Below are 17,271 nucleotides of genomic sequence, written 5' to 3' on the forward strand. Positions count from 1 at the left end.
CACTAGCGGGACCCACCACTAGTGCAATGGAGAGTTAGCTAGAATGCTTTCTTTTGGATCGGGACAGCTATCATGGGTTTTGTTTAAAAGAATCAAAGATGCACACAGATTGTTTTATGTGTTGGTGAGTTATTTTGTTGATTCGTGATAAGGAGACTTGTAATAATCAGCTCTCCTTGATGCATTGTAATGCACAATTAAAATGGATAAAAAATGATAAGGGTGGAGTCGCCACATGCAGTATGTTTCTAAAATCAATCCAAAATGAGCAAAAATCCTCATTTCTGGAATGGGGCAAGGTCATTAGTGTTTGCAGAAGGAAGCTCCAGTGCCCTGTCCCAAACCTTATTTAGCATAAGAACCAATATGGAGATAAATGGTAGAACAGAGGGTAAGAACAAATCTGTATGCCTTGGATCCAGGATGTTTTCCATGAGATGAAAGGATCTTCTGTGAGAGGGAGGGCTGTTGGGGATCTCCCCCCATCACAGCTCATCCCATTCAGCAGGGTCTCCTGACTCTCTTGGTAACATTTTCAGGGTGTTGGAGGGGCTACCATGGGAAGGAGGGAGAAAAGTGAAGTTCGTATCTACCAGTACAGTTGGTCCAGCATAAATCTGGATCCAACCCAAGCTGTCCATTGCCTGTCATTACCAAAACTTAAATGGAAGCTTTAAAGTATTGTGGATGTCAAGATAGAGTCACTGAATTTATTATACTTATTTACAGCATTTAGTCTAAGATTACTATTTTTAAAAAATGAACTATTTTGAGAATTTGAAGCAGGAATGTGTGGGTGCTCGAGTATGCACATTGTTGTCTGCAGAATCAAGGTGGGCACAGAAGAAACACCTTTGACAAGGGAATGGTGTAGCAGCCAATGGAGGGTTCTGATAAAGATGGTAGCGGCTCAGCAGGAAAGTGATTCTCACAAAGTTTCTAACTCCCAAACTAACTCATGAGCAGTTACCAAACTGGTTGCCAGGGAATCTTTCTTTTTTTAAAAAAATATTACATTATTTCCCCACTTTTCCTCTGGTGAGCTCCAAGTGGCACACTTAGGAGATCTCTCAACCAGGCACTACCCAGATCCAAACCTGCTTAGTTTCATCAATGTTGCTTGTACATTAAGAGCATTCAGACCATCCTGAGGATTTGCTTACCTAAAGGTTTGTGCACAGCCCTAATTCATCATACTATACTTAAAACAATTACTTTATTGCCTGTAAAGTGCTTGAATAAAACAGCACATGTAAAGACTCACTAGCACTAAAGTACATCAAGGCATTTAAAGAATGTTTTAACAGCCTTATTGTGGAAACACCTTGGGGGACAAGAAGGCAGGAAATCTGACATTCATACAGGAGATAAGAGAGATTCAATATTCTACTACACTTACTCTTTACATTTAGGAAAGAAACCACAGAGAGAGAGAGAGAGAGAGAGAGAGAGAGAGAGAGAGAGAGAGATGGATGTTTGAAATGATGTTGTCTTTGTTTGATTAGCAAATTGCATTCATTTTGTATTTACGTAAACAAGCTGCAAAGATAACGTAAAATTGGGCTTTCTTAAGTTCTATTCATTTCTTGTCTTCATGTGCATGTGGCGGCGGGGTAATTGGGAGAGAACTGATCTTGCCACTTTGCCTCTCCTCCCAGAAACTACCCTGAGGCAACTTGAACTTGGCCATGCTCCTGCTTCATCCTTGATGTAGTACATGACACTTTAGTGAAACTGGAAAGGCCTTACACCACACCCAGCTTGCTTGGATGTGGTGAGGCAATTGTGGGGGAAGGGAGAGAGACGTGTGGAGGATCACCATAGGCTTCCTCCATTTGGCGCCACTGAGGTGGGGAGGGGACTGGAGACACTATTTATGCACTGCTTCCCCTCCCCAGCCTTTTCTGCATTTTGTTTTGTGGCTCCCTCCCTCTAGTCAGTGTGGGTTCACCGGTTGCCCCTAGGGGGGCCAAGTAGGATTTTTTTTTGCTCTCAATCATTTCTTTTGGGAGTTTTTTTTTCACCTACTTCACACTGTGAGACAGCAGGGGAGTATTAACTAGGCTAATTGATTGAATTTGGTCACATTTTGACTGGGGGCAGACGTGCGGGCATCGGGAGCAAGGATAAGGTTGGTGAGCATTCTTAGGCACTGTCATGGTAATTGGTAATACCTGAGGCCCTCACCTGGGAGTCTTGTGGCGCCAGGTGGTGGGATAAGGGTTACCTCTTAGGCCAACCTTACTCACTCACTCAGAGTTTTGCAACATGAGGGAGAGTGACATCAGAAGGCCTACCAACCCCAAAAGGGGAATCCTGACGGGTGGCAACAGACATGCGTCACCGGTTGAGATATGAATGGATTGCCCAATCCCAATTATGGTCAAGACGTTGGCCAAGATAAGATGCCTGCCTAGGCCTCCATCTTCCTTTATAGGTATTCATAAATAAATGTGGCCCTATTTTAAATCCAACTTCTTGTCTCATCTCATTATTTCACCTTCCAACCACAAAGTGTATGCTAATGTCTTGCTTGTGTAGGTGTGGCCATGTAGCCTTGGAGGTGGGGCTAAACCTGAGTCCCGCTAATCCCTTTGTAACAATGTTGCCCCTTCCTGAGAGTAATATGTCTACTGAGTCAGACAGATACAGTACTATTGACAGACATGCAGAGGTCTTCAAAAACACTGAATGTAAATCAAATGGAATTAAACTGGGCCTGGAATGGGGAGAAGGCAGGGGCTGAAGGGAAGTGAGTTGCATAATAACAACTTACACTCAAAACAGAACATACCAAACTAGAGATGATTTTAGGGAAGAATTTGTCTTGATTCGAATAGGGAAAGGTTTAACATAATAATAATAATAATAATAATAATAATAATAATAATAATAATAATAATAATAATAATAATTCAGTTTATATCTGACCTATGTACAGAATACCCTAGGTAGCATAGAAAGTTAAAACAATTTAAACAAGATAAAAGCAATCAATAAAATAATAGGCAGCATAATGTTTTCAATTTTTTAAAAAAATTAAAACAATCAATAAAAACATGCAGCATAAAAATGATACATAACGGTTTGCAATAAGATTCTAAAAAGGAAAGGCCTGCTGGAATACTAGAGAGTTAACGCCTGCTTAAAGACATTGAAAGAAGTCAGCAGGCACATTTCAAATGGCAGGTCATTCCACAGCTGAGGGATGGCAAAGGAAAAGGTCTCTGGTGTGTGACTGTCAATCTCACATTAGGCAGTCGCAGCAGATGAACCTCCAAGAACCTTTGGTGGCTTGAACCTAGACCATATAAGGCTTTAAGGGTAAGAACCAGCACTTTATATTTTGCCCGCAAAGGAATTGGCAAAAAAGCAAGTACCAACACTCCACACAAACCATTTCAGAGTTCCTGCTCCTAAGAGAGTGAACTAGCAAAGAGCAATGGATCTATAGCTGCAAAGTAGTTTCCAAAAACAGAGAATCTGGAGAAGGGATTCAGACAATGTCCAAACCTCTCCAGAGCAGGTCACTTTGATTGCACAATCCCAGAAAATAGTGTTCCCAGTTGCATCATTCCAGCAACTATAAGTTAGGGAACAAACAAAGCAAAGAGGAACAACTGCGGGTGGTTTCTCTTTAAATATGGTATACAAAATGGAAGGTAAGGGATGCATGGGTCATGGACATAATAGCACAAGCTGCTTCCTGAACCCCCTGGTACAGCAGAACTGCTTGATGACAAATATGTCGGAAGCCAACTTTTGCACCTCTTTCCTCAAACAAACAAAAAACATGGGAGGTTCTCACATACAGGTTCATCACTCAATAAACTGCAGCATCAAGTGTGAATGAACCACCACAGATTCATTTCCGTAAATGGAAGTTTCATATCTTTATTTATTTATTAGCCAAAGGGCTTTGCAAAAAGCACTCTCAGAGAGAGAGAGAGAGAGAGAGAGAGAGAGAGAGAGAGAGATGACACAGACTATAAAATATAGATTTTAAAATTAAGTCATGGCAATTTGTTGTCATGAATAAGGGCTACTTTCATACCACTAATATACAAATGGAGAAGAGCACCTGCTTTCTATGCATAAAGTCCCAAATTCAATATCAAGTATCTCCAAGGTAGGCCTTGGGAAAGTTCCTGGCTGAAATCTTGGAAAATTGGCCAGTATAGAGAAAACTGAGCTAGACAAATCATATGGTACTTTCTTTCTTAGTAGAAATCGATAGTTCACAGATTCGTCTGTGAATAATCAAGTGCTGAAAAACATCAATGTGCATAGATATGTGAATTGGCCGGAAGTGGTTGTTTCTATCCATCATAATTAAATACTTCCAAATTGGATGGGAGAAAAAATCACCCCAAGAGCAAACCAAGGTGAATTTTCATGGGTCATTTAGGAGAATGGCTGTAGAGAAGGCAAAAGACCTTTCTTTTTTGCATTGGCAAATCAATCACAGCTCTAGTTTTCTAACTACGTGGGAAATGTCATCCAAGGGGAGAGATGAGCCTGCAACAAAAAGCAAAACATGTCATGACAAAGCTTGCCACACACCACGGCTAAAATTCACAGACCCTTGTCAAATAGGCAAGACATTGCAAGGACAGCCAAACAGTACTGGCACTGTTGCATTTCATGAAATGGCTGCATTGTCTCTCCTACTGCTAACATAGGGCTCATCTACACCAAGCAGGATATTCCATTATGAAAGCGGTATATAAAAGGCAGAAGCCACACTACTAGTGATATTGAAGTGCACTGCAGAATCTACACCAAGCAGGATATAACACTATGAAAGAAGTATGAAAGTGGTATGTGGTATGTGTCAATGGGCCCTAACAGTTGTCAGTGCACTTCAATACCACTATAAAGCAGTAGTGTGGCTCCTGCATTTTATATACCGCGTTCATACCACTTTCATAGTGCAACATCTGCTTGGTGTAGATGAGCCCATATTATTTCAGGAACATGCTGAGCAATCCTATGGAGGAGGGAGGACCCTAGGTGAAAGAACCACACTTTCCTATGCCCTGCTGGCTCATGCTGGCAGAACAGAAGGTAGGGGAATATGGCTTGCCTCCTTTTATACTTCTGTGTTATACTGCTATCATTATTTCATCCATTCTTAAGGTATGTTGGAAGAAAAGGAGGACTTTGCAGCCAATACCTTCCCTGACGTGCCCCTGGAACACATTTTTTTCGCTGTCTCTCAGATATCCAGTGTGCTGTAGTGGCTAGAGTGTCAGACTGGGAATCAGGAGATCTGGGTTCTAGTCCCCACTCGGCCATGGAAACCCACTGGGTGACTTTGGGCCAGTCACAGACTTTGAGCCCAACCGACCTCAAAGGGTTGTTGTTGTGAGGATAAAGTGGAGAGGAGGAGGCAGAGGAGGAGGATTATGTACGCCACCTTGGGTTCCTTGCAGGAAAAAAGGCGAGATATAAATGCAATAAATAAATAATCAATAAATATCAAAATTCTAATATGGGAGGAGCACTGGTTGCAGACACATTATTTTATGTGCTGAAGTAGTTTTATGTGGCACGACCCACTCTTCAGTTATAGAATGAGGTGAGTTAAAATCTATGCAGTGTGCGTCAGGGTAATGAATTCTACAGGTTAAGAACCATCTTAAGTCCCAGAGCTATAAAACTAGAATTTCTCTGAAATGCCATCCATTCATATTGTAAATAATAATAATAATAATAATAATAGAACCATCAAGCTGCCATGCTAGTTATTTGTTCTTTCTATATTTATTTATTTATTATTTATTTATTACATTTATATACCACCCCACAGCCGAAGCTCTCTGGGCGGTTTACAACAATTAAAAATAGTAAACATTAAAAGTATACAAAAATTAAAAAAAACATAAAAACAGTATAAAAACAACAGTATCCATTTAAAAACAACAATTCTGGGGTCCATTAAAAACAAACTTAACGTTGTTAAATGCTGTTAAAATGCCTGGGAGAAGAGAAAAGTCTTGACCTGGCACCGAAAAGATAACAACGTTGGCACCAGGTGAGCCTCATCGTGAAGATCATTCCACAGTCGGGGGGTCTACAGTCTTTTTATATGTGGACAGAGTCTTAGTTACCTGAAGTTCACATCCTAATGCATGGAACACTCAGAAGTTCTTTAAAGCATTCATTCCAAGGCTGTGTGTGTGTGTATATATCAATATTTATATAGACTGATAGATATACAAAAAGCAATTAAACAATGCAGTAAATTGCTTTACTTCCATATGCTGCATAGTAACATCTAATTTCAGACTCAAAGAGAAATTATTATAGTTTTATCCTATCCTTACTCCAAAGGAGTAAGAGTGGCGTACATGAATCACCCCGCAATTATCTTCACAACTCAGTGATAGAATACGATAGGCTGAGAGATCGTGACTGTCCCGAGGTAACCTAATAAAAGAACAGATGTTAAATGGGACCCTTCTAAAAGAAAGCTGAGTGATCGGGAATATTAAGTAAACTGTGCTGAATGAAATTAATTTTACAGCCTGATCGTGGCCATATTATTTACACTGATTTCAATGGAACTTGCTGTCAAGTCAGGGCTGCAGCCTTGGGCCTACCCCAATCCCCCCTCCTAAAAAGGCTTTGTGATAAACAAGATCAAAATTGTGGCTTGTTGCAGAACACTGAGCTCACAAAACAGCTGCAGACCAAGCAAAAATGTTTGGAACAGCTCGGGGAACAAGGCCTATAGCAAAACATCCTAGAATTCAATATACAACTTCACCAATCGAACAATTACATAGAATGAAACCTCTGCCCATTGAGGACTTCATGGTTGTTGTTTGGTTTTATCTCTATGGTTTTTTTTTGCTGTTCATAGAAAAGCTAACTTAATTATTACCTCTGTATAAAATGTGGGTTTTTATTTCCACTAGGACTCCAAAGCAACGGATTTTTATACAGTCTTTTAAGTCCTTTGATAATTGAGAAAAGTGTGACTGGCAAAGATATGTATGACATCCTGATTAACATCTAGAAGGGCAGGCAAAACACCTTTCTCTTCTTAATATTTATGCTACACCCTTAGCTGTGTCCTGGTACTTCTCTGCAGAGACATGGCTGAGAAGTAGGAAAGGTGGCTAGGTTTACAAAGGCAGAATAGTATAGGTATAGTGAAGATATAATGGCAAAGGGATAATAATAAAATATAACACGAAAGGTAAAACAGCAAAAGTATGACCAGTTCTTATAACCAAACTGGTATATCAAGAATATGGGAATATATTCTTCTCACAGCTTCCATGCAATTAACATTCAGGTGATGATACAAAACACAACAGATCTTCTGTATTTTCAGCAGTTGTGCAGAAGAGGGCATTTTGGTAAGTGCAGCTTTCTTCCTTTCCCCCAGCCCTGCTGGACAAGTTGCACCTGTCCAAACTCCCTCTTTTGCCCAACTCTTCAAGGTGCATTCTAACCCACTAATTAAATACATTCTCATTTGATAACTACAATATGGTGCTGGAGATGTTGGTTGGAGATATGTTCATGGTTGAGGAATCACCCAGCCACTGCACAACACATTAAACTCTTTCTAAAAATAGGAAGAACAATCACAGATCAAAACATTCTGTCATTCTATTACTGTATCTTTTTTCTCCTGTAACTATGAGCATCATCACACATCACTTCTCTGCCCGCATGCTTACCGTCACTTCTCCGCCCTCATGTTTGTCTCTCATTACTTCCTCTTTTGAAAGAGGAAGTAAGCAATGTGCAGGTGGCCCATTCAGTGGCCCATTTTGATTGCATTGCTTCTCTTGTACGCAAGAGGAGACAGTGACAACTTCCATCTTTAAATATAAGTTGAACTTACTGAGGTGTTTTTTTGTTGCATGAAGAAAGCTAGAAGGGGCGGGAGGCACTCAGGAGGCAGATGTCATGAGATGGACCTGCAAAAGTCCGTGAGTGCCCAGTAATGAATGCGCAATAAAATGTTTGTCTGATAACGCTCTACACTCCTCCATTGTACCTGTCTGCTTCTGGCATTGATGAAAACAGGATCTTTCATATGCTGCAATGAACTAGTCAATACTCCCAGGTGGAAAATTCATTTCTCACAAAGATTAGCAAAATGAGAAACAAGTCTCCCCTCAAAAACATAATGATGGGGAAAGAAAAGAGAGGAACACATCCATGAATTAGCAGAAAATAGTAGATCACAGTGCTGCGGCATTCCAATGCAACAGGATAGCATCCACAATTGCTATTAAAAAAGGCAGTAATGCCTCATTAAGATGGTTGGTGTCTAGTAATTAAACAAGAAACATCAGGAATATCCTCTTAGTTTCCTCTTCATAAGGTTTTGCTGCAGTGACACTTCTAATGTTACTTCAGCAGATTGCATTCAGGTCAATGGCATTTGAATGTTTTCCAGTCTAGCAAACAGACTCTCCTAAACCACCTGATGTCTGTTTCCCCAAGAATTACTCTCACATATGATCAGGGAATTAATGAGTCATTTGTCTAGAAATGATGGCCCTACTGATGACAGTCAGTCTCCACATTGGTACCCTCCAGATGTTTTGGATTTCAACTTCCCGCATTCCTGATCACTGGCCATGATGGCTACAGCTGGTGAGAATTGAAATCCAAAACATCTGGATGGCACAAGTTGGGGAAGGCTGAAATCGCACACAGAGCAGCCCTGTGTGTTGGGTCAAGTCAGAGCCTGCCTTTCGCTAGGGAATACATTCATTTCGTTGAAGTTGTTCTCTTTCTTCCAATCTAGCATCTAAGATGTGTAAAATCAACTTTTCAAATAGACATTTCTAGAGTGCATAAGTAAGATGATGCAGAATGAATCTTGGGAAGTCCCAGAACAGTTCATATGCATATTACTTGGAAGGAATTCTTCCCTATCTTGATTAGGACCATAGGGAGGAGGAAATATATTGAATTGCAAAGGACTACATCATTAAATTGTTTCGCTGGTTTCTAAAAGTTAAGCTGTTGCACCAAGCTGCATGAATCTTGCTGTTGCAGGAAAAATACTAAGAGATGCATTTGTTCAACAGCTCTGGATCTCTGCCGTTTTCTGTCTTTCCTAGCTATGAGTATGGATTAGAGGTTATCTGATGAAGATGAAGGCAAACAATGTCATTAAAAATATGACAAATTTTTACTTCTACTTTTCAAAATCCTCGTGTAAGGTAATGCAGCAAATGATGAATGGACTTTCCTTCTGGTGTGCTTCGCTATGCCCCAAACCAGCAATGAAGGTTGTTTTCCTTGGCTTGCAGAATCACAAGTTAAGACTCTTTTAAGTGTTCAAGAATCTGCTTTAAGCCTGATAGGCATTTCAATCTCCCAGAAGTTACAGAGACAAAGAATTCCACCCAAGCAGGTTTGCTGTTGTTTCTAATTGTCAACGACAGCTACACTTCACTTGCCTGGAGCTATCCAATTAACATATCACCACTACACAAAATATTGTAATATGTTCAGTGTCTCAACAAGAGTAAAGTGTCTCATATTCCACCTCTGCTCAGAAACATGATCTCCCAATTAATAAGTCCCTCAGTCTTGGTCTCCTGGTTATTAACAGATTGAGCTATGCATATCAGGTGAACATGAAGCAGACCTTCTCCTATTTGGTGGAAATATTTGTTTCTGTCAACCAGATTAAAAAAGGATGGGAAGAAAGGAAAAGGAAGACCAGCTCTTCCAAAGAGAAACAAAAAAGCCCATATAACTTGTACCCTGAAATATCACTATGGCAACATTAAACAATGCACAGAAAACTCTGCAGGTTTCTTTATTTGCTTCCTTGGATACCAAATGCAAATCCTCCCCCCTCTCTTGGTGTGTGTGTGTGTGTGTGTGTGTGTGTGTGTGTGTGTGTGTGACTGACAGAGTCTTTAGCCTTTTTTTTTTTAACCTGTAATAATATATTTTTCTCCCTCCTTGGGTGCCTCTTTATGCATAAATTTATCATATCCATATATTTGCCAGGTAACAGTTGGCCACAAAATAGTCAAGAAAACACATAGGCATCACTGCAGAAGAGTGAAATGAACAGCTTAGAGATGTTGTAATAACATATAGAACCATTCTGCTATTGCATGAGCATTAAAATTGTTATGCAACCGGGGTATGAACATTTACAAGTCAATGAATAAAATATATTTTCCACACCTTTGATCAATCCGGGGAAATCCACAATTATCTTTTTTTTTCCCTTGGAGGAAAAGTTGCTTCTCTTTTGTAAGGTGAGATAAATCACAGCCTAGCATCACATACCCCAGCCTCGTGCCAAGTGAAATAAATCCTGTTTAAAGAGAAAATGGGTGCCCATGTCTAAGGGTCTATTGCTATAAACAATCAGGATCAAGATCCCAAAGGCTACCACCACTATCAATTAATACTTTTGTTGAGTTGGACAGTCTTAATTATGCCTTTGAAAAAGGTGTACACAATAAAATTCTCTTAATCCTACCTCCCTGCATTACTGGATATCCTTATATTAATGATCCAAAAGTCTCTGTAACCAAGGCTGCAGACACACTGTTAGAAAGACAGACTCTTGCACTGCAATTCCTCAAACAATACTTCCCTCAATGGAAATGCCTAGTTCACTCCCCAACAAATGTCTATTTCATGGTTTTAAGCAGATCATGCAATCTTTTACAGGCAGAGGAGGGGAAACCCTTGCGAAAATCAACTTACAACCATCAAGTCCCTGTTAACCCACATCTATGTCAGTATACTGTGTTGTATGCACACTGTATTTTCATACTGCTATTTTATAGAACTGAATTGAGTTTAAAGCCATTTCATTTTAAACTGTTGCTTTCAATAAGCTCTCCACAATGTCTTCTCTTCCTCTAATGTTGCAAAACATGGATATTATACATGTAGCTACAGTACACCCACACACCGAGAGAGAGAAAGAGAGAGAGAAGGGGGGAGAGAAAGAGAAAGGGGGGGACAGAAAGAAACTTTATAAGATATATTCATAAGATAAGAGTGTACTGCTCTGATGCTCACTCTTTTACTAGCTTTAGAAGCAGAAGCAAGAAAAGGCTGACCCTTTTATGCAATAGAACCACATGCGTCCCATAAGTGTGAAATGGTTGCCTCTGAGATTCCTCTGGGAAGTGTTTTGCATCATTGACTATCAGACTGCTAAGAATCATTTTCATTTTTAGATTAGCTAATTTTGGATCCTCTAAAGACCAAACACGGCAATAAAACCAGACTTTTAGAGACAGCACTTGTTCCTTTTCACTGGCAATTCATGCATTTTTATACACAAAATTGTTCTCTATTCACACACTTCAGGCTGTCACTTTCCTAGCTGCCTGATGTAATTACAGAATTGCTTACCCTTTTATCCTGGGGAAAAAATGGGAAGGCATCTCTTGGCTAATTATCAGATGCTGATGAATGTTGCACTTATATTCTCACACAAGCAATAGAAAACAAGAGTCAGCCAGATAAAATTTCCACCCAGGCAACTATAGAATCAGTGTTGCTCATTCAAAATAAGTGGTGTGTGTGTGTGTGTGTGTGTGTGTGGTTCTCGAGCATATTTTAAGTGCTGCTGGTATTCCCCATGAGCTGCACTGGTACACACACCTGGATGCTAAAGTCCCTCCTATTACAAGATGGGGAGTATTGAAATCCAGTTTTGTCCACATGTTTTTAGCTCCCATGCTAACTGGATTAACATCTCTGAAAGTGCATGTTCTCTACCTTGAATCTATACAGCAGCAAGGGTGATTCTTGTTTCCTGCAGCTTTCCTGGCCCAGCATAAAACAGTGATGATAGTATCCTACTGCCAAATACTAGAGTGGCTTTGCTTAACGATCTCTGATTTATAGGATCACAGCAGAGTGATCCTGTGGCAAGGGGACTGTTTTTGTCTCCACCTTATCTTGTCTTACCTGCTTCATCTCCATCTCCTTTCAGGACTTGTTCAGTAGAATACCCATTCATGGTCTATCCTTACCGATACAAGAGTAGCCCACACCATGGCAAAGATTCATGACAAGGGGCCCACTGTCAGGTGTGGAAGGGGATAGAATGTGGAAATCACTATGGTTATTTTTCACAGGGTGATAAAAATTATGGCCCCTCTATGTGTTCTGACAGGAAAGATTAATCTGAGAATATAATAGCTAATTACTGGTTTAATTAAAGGGATCATGAAATCTAAAGAGTAGAAGTGACATTTTTACTGGGCATCTTGTTGAAAGCACTGCAGCATTAGGATCCAATTCTGTGTGTGTGTTTAAAAGTCCCATGAACATCCATGGTAGCTGGGTTAAAGGTTTGTTGCTTTCCATGCAACTCATACTTAAGGGGCCTGACCCCTGACTCAAAGCAACAGGATGCCTTTGAAAAAAGAGATGCTCTGATTTCCAACTTTTGAGCAGGTGGCTGGAAACATATCTCATAAATATTTATGCTGTTGAGTGGGTGACGTATCAAACAGCTTTAAAAGTGATTGTCCAAATGACAGCAAAAGAGAGAGAAAATGATCAAATTCCCCCCCCTTCAATAAGATCGCAGCTGTGTGTGTGTGGGCGGCGGGGAGGGGGATCTATTGCAAGGCAAGGTTTTCCCCTTTCTACCTGATAATAATGGGCAGCTCCCACTTTTACCCAATGGTTTTATTTATTTATTTCCATTCTGATTTGCTGTGTTTGCACATTTCAACTTTGAGGGCTTTTCCCTGCACATGGACACAAACAGGAGAATAGGAGCCCCATGTGAAGAAGGGGAGGCAAGATCAACAAATTTGTAGCAGTGCACACAGAAAGGTATCCCAGTGGTGAAGAGCAGAAGCCCTTTCCTGAAAAAATAACCCAAAATATCCCCATGTTTTCTCCCTCCTTCCCTCCCTCAATGAGACCACCTATCCCACTTCTCTTGTTATATTTCGAGTCCACACACTACATCCTTCCAGAGATGAGATCTTGACTTTTGGGGAATGAAAAAGCCAGTGCAATTAACTGGGCAGGGTATCCAGCCATGAACCTTCTGAGTGACCTTTAGGCAAGTCAGGACTTCAGCCTCACTTTTCCCATCTGTGAAATGGCCACCGTTACCCACACAGAGTTACTGTGAGGACAAGGGTGTGTGGCAATGACATCGGCACTCACAGTCTGCAATCCCATGCAACATTTACTTGGGAGCAAGTCCTTCTCAACCCAGTAGGACTTTCTGAGTCAAGGATGGTGCACAGGATCAGTGTTGTTACCTTCCAGTGGAAATCTGGTTTTCAATGGGACTTATCCCATCTTACGTATACTTGTGCTCAAAAGCTAAATGGTTTACATATAATAATGCAGACACTACTCGTACCTAAGTGATGTCTCCAAAGACTGACACACTCACAGCGCATGTCTACCCAGAAGTAAGCCCCAATGAATTCAATGGAGGTTACTCCCAGGTAACCTGGCTCTCTTACACTCTCCGCCAAAGACATGTCCCAAGGGAGCTGGGGAGATCTACCCACCACATCACAGCAAACGGGCTAAGAGATCCAGGAAGTGGGGGACGCTTGTCAGTCGTGGGAGCAGCTCCCTAAATCCACTCTCAGGAGATGGATTCCCCTCCAGCTCCTTTTGTAGCCACCGCCGTCATGGTCCCAGTGCCAACCATTTCTCCCGGCTTGCGTTATGATCTCAGTCCCACTTTCATCCACCATCTCGCCCCGCAAGGTCTGTTCGGATGATGACATTTAAACGGGATCCGTTCGATTGCCAATTCCCTTCCTCCTCCACCCCCCCGCCCCCCAAAGCCCCGGCCGCCGCCGCCAATCCCCGTCTTCGAGTCTGTGCGCACCGAAACTCCTTAGGCTGTCAAGACGGATCTGGCGGCCCTTTGGCCGGTTGGTGAATTCAGCCATTCGCCCTCACACACTGCAGGGGCTTTCGAGAGAGGCAGCATTCTTGGCTAAGGAACAAACGAAGAAGGCTGTGGAGCCGACGAGGCATCACCACCTATCCGCAACGTGTTAGCAAGGATTACACGCTAGCCACCGAAAGACACCCCACACACACGCCCCCAACCTTACCGTTTCCCCCCTGATAACATTTAAGCTAGCAGGGAGTTTTTATGTGCCTCTCTCCCATCTCCTCTTAAAAAGATATGTATATACCGTTCAAACTCCATCACATTTAATGGCAGGCAAAACAAGGCAAGAGAACTAAAGCGAAAATGGCACTCACTGGATTTGAAATCGCCCAGAAGAAGGAGGAGGAGGAGAAGAAGAATATCCAGAATGAAATTCCGAAGGGGAAAAAGAAAAGAAAAAGAAAAAAGGGGGGGGAAAAGACCACGGAGGGCAAAGCTACATCATTTCGGCAACAAATCCAATTTGACGGGCGGAAAAAAGGAAAGGAAATTAAATATCCATCTGCAATTTTCCATCTAGTTCAGTCCAGGCGGGCTCCGATCCAACGCACAGCAATCCTGCTGATTTCCCCTCCACCTTCTTTCACATGGTACTTCTCTCCCCCTTGCCTTCGTTTCTCCCCCCACCCACCCCCCCGCTCACTCCCGCCGTCACTCTTAAGGACGTGGCTGCTTTCAAATGTCCCTGCGTCTATCAACTTCTCTCTCCATCGGTTACCAAAGGGGGAGAGATTTCTATTCTCTTTTTTTAAAAAAAAAAGACGACGACGAAGAAGAAGAAACAGGCCGACAGCTAGAAGGACGGATCTCTCAGCAGAGCAAAGGGAGAATCCTTCTCCTCTGAGAAACTTTTCATTCCAGCCTGGATCTTCTCGTGAGTTGCCGGGTTTTCTGCTCTCCCCCTCCCCACCTTCCTTCCAATCCTTCACCGCCTCTAGGAGGGAGAGAAGCGTTTGGCTTATTATTATTATTTTCCCAACCGCCGCTAGGTCTGAAGCGACGCTGTTTTGTTGCATGCAATTGTGCGTTTGTTATGTCTGCTCAGATTCAGCTCTGGCCAGGCGACCCTCTCCCGGTCTCTTCTTCGATGCTGCACTATCAATTATCCAATCCATGTGCTCCCACGTTAGATCGGGGGTTCCCATGGTCCGTGTTTCCTTATTCTCTCCTTCCCTCCAGCGAGGTGCGCCGCCTTTGACATCTGAAATTATTGGTTTTTTCAGAACCACCAACTTTCGGTCTTTCTCTCCTACACCCCCCCCCCGCTCTTACACTGCCCCCCTTCTCCGATTCAAGGATCTGATTAGATTTCCAATCACAACCCAGTGCGCAATCGGATTTTTGATTTCAGCCAGGAGCCGGCCAGGCGAAGCATCCCACCCGGTCTTCCGCTCGGCCAAACTCTCCACGTTATTATATCCTCTCGCCTTTCCTCCAACTCCGCTGCATTTTTCAGAAGCTCACATCAAATGCGAAGAGAGGCGCTGAGGGTGATGGTGGCTGTGGCGGCGAGCTTCTGGGGAAGGGGAGGGGGAGCAGGAGAAAAATCAAGATTCCCACCAGCTGTCAAGAAGCAATCCATCACTGATTTTTTTTTAAAACACCTGGAGTGGGCGGCTTTAACCTTCCCTCTTCATCTGCTGCCCGCGACGTAAATCTCCCCTTTTCTCCCGTCCTTCTTCTTCAACATTCTGTCGTCGTCAAAACTCCCCCGATGGGGCGCTCCATTCCGGCTGGGGAAGCGTGATTCGTCCTGTTAGCTGTGAATTTCACAAGCCCAGGGCTTCCCCTCCTGTTCATTTCGGTTTCCTCTCCATCTTTGCAATGAGCCTTCAGGACCACCGATCCCAAGAACTTGTTCTTTGGAAAGCACAGAAAAACACACACACAGACGCACACACATGCGCACACACAAAACACCCTTAAAATAAATACAAATCTGGGGATGGCGGCGAGGGTGATGGGAGGGGATTCTCTCCCCCCCCCCGCCCCGCCTCTCTCCCCTGTTGCAGTTTCACGGCAGCTCCGGTCGTCTCCTTTGGCGAGATCGTGCCTGGTCTATTTCAGATCTACAAGTTGGACGCCGCTCCTGCGCACGGCAGCGCTCCTTTGGCTCCCATCTTCTTCCTCCACATGTCAGTTCCCCTCCCCTCCCTCTCGGTGGCACATTCCTCGGAGATCGGCCCCGCGGCTTCTCTCAGCCCTTCGTCGTTTCGTCCCAGAAATGCACGGCGGAGCGGCCACCTTTTTCTCCCTGCCACCAGCTTCGGTTTGAACTCTCCCTCCTGCTTTGTGCGTGTGTAAATGAATTTGAAAAATCCAGATTCAGGCAGCTGCTGCTGAGAGTCAGTCTCTCTCTCTCTTTCTTTTATGCAGTGATACCTCAAGATTTGCAGGGGGCCCCGGGCCAATCTTTATGCATACACTCTTTCCCTCTGTCTGCCCCCCCTTCCACCTTCGCCCCCCTTTTTTTCTGCTTGTGATCAGTAAAATACAATTACCCAATTACCTCCCATCATCTTAGCACTGATTGGTCAATTGCATTAACACTTGATGTCAGAGAAAAGGCGCTTCTGTGGTAGGGCGCTGCTGCCACCCGGCGGACTGTCAGGAAACAGCCCGAGTATGTTAACCTCAAGAAACTTCCAAAGTGGGAAGGAGTAATTGAAAAACAAGAGCTCATCTTGAGGAAAGGAATGTCAAAACTCATTTTCTTAAAAGCCTGCCTGCAGTGTTCACAGGTGCACGCATAGCCACAGAAGGCAAGAGAAAATTAGCAGAGGAGAAAAAAAGGGAGAAGGCGTAGGGCCTGCTGAGGCTTGCTGGGAAGAATCCCCCCCCCCTCCACATACGATGTTGACATGTTTACAGCCCTATCCTGTGCGTGTTTACTGGGAAGCCAGTGTCACATTGCTCAATGGGAATTACTGCCAATTGAAGGCACACAGGCTCTCAGCCAGCAGATCTATACCTTCCTCTGCACACAATGGGAGAAAGAATACAAAACCATTGGACACACCAAAATCCCTCTTTCACGTGCGTGCTTGCTTTATTTATGTATTTATTTATGTTTTTAATCCCCTCAAAAATCAATGTTCTCTGAGGGGATTGAAAACAGTTAAAAGACTGAAATGCCAAAAGGAACAGAAACAGATAACATTATAGAACAGAATATAAGAAAAAGCACATAAATCAATAAAAATCTAAAAAAAGAAATAATGAAAATCTAGAACCATGTCTCTGAAATGCCAGGGGGTGGTTGGGAGAGAAAGGTCTTTGCCTGGAGCCAAAAAGATAACATAGGTGGGACAGGTAAACCTCTTTGGGTCAGGTACAGGATTCTGAAAGTAGGTGCC

The 17,271-nt window shown here is 42.7% G+C and overlaps 1 protein-coding gene across 5 annotated transcripts in view; it reads right to left on the reverse strand.

Moving 5' to 3' along the window:
* LRRC4C (leucine rich repeat containing 4C) overlaps positions 1-17,271 on the reverse strand; it is an 858,040-nt gene that overhangs the window by 140,579 nt on the left and 700,190 nt on the right. For 2 of the 5 annotated variants that reach the window (XM_063117433.1, XM_063117431.1), the window contains exon 1: positions 14,230-14,546. The exons of the other annotated variants lie outside the window; for them this stretch is intronic. The gene's annotated coding sequence lies outside the window, so the exon portion shown is untranslated. Of the gene's footprint in view, positions 1-14,229; positions 14,547-17,271 lie in introns of those variants that run through there. 5 annotated transcript variants of the gene reach the window in all.

The sequence above is a fragment of the Elgaria multicarinata genome, chromosome 2, assembly GCF_023053635.1.
Source record: "Elgaria multicarinata webbii isolate HBS135686 ecotype San Diego chromosome 2, rElgMul1.1.pri, whole genome shotgun sequence".
In the NCBI taxonomy this organism is placed as follows: Eukaryota; Metazoa; Chordata; class Lepidosauria; order Squamata; family Anguidae; genus Elgaria; species Elgaria multicarinata.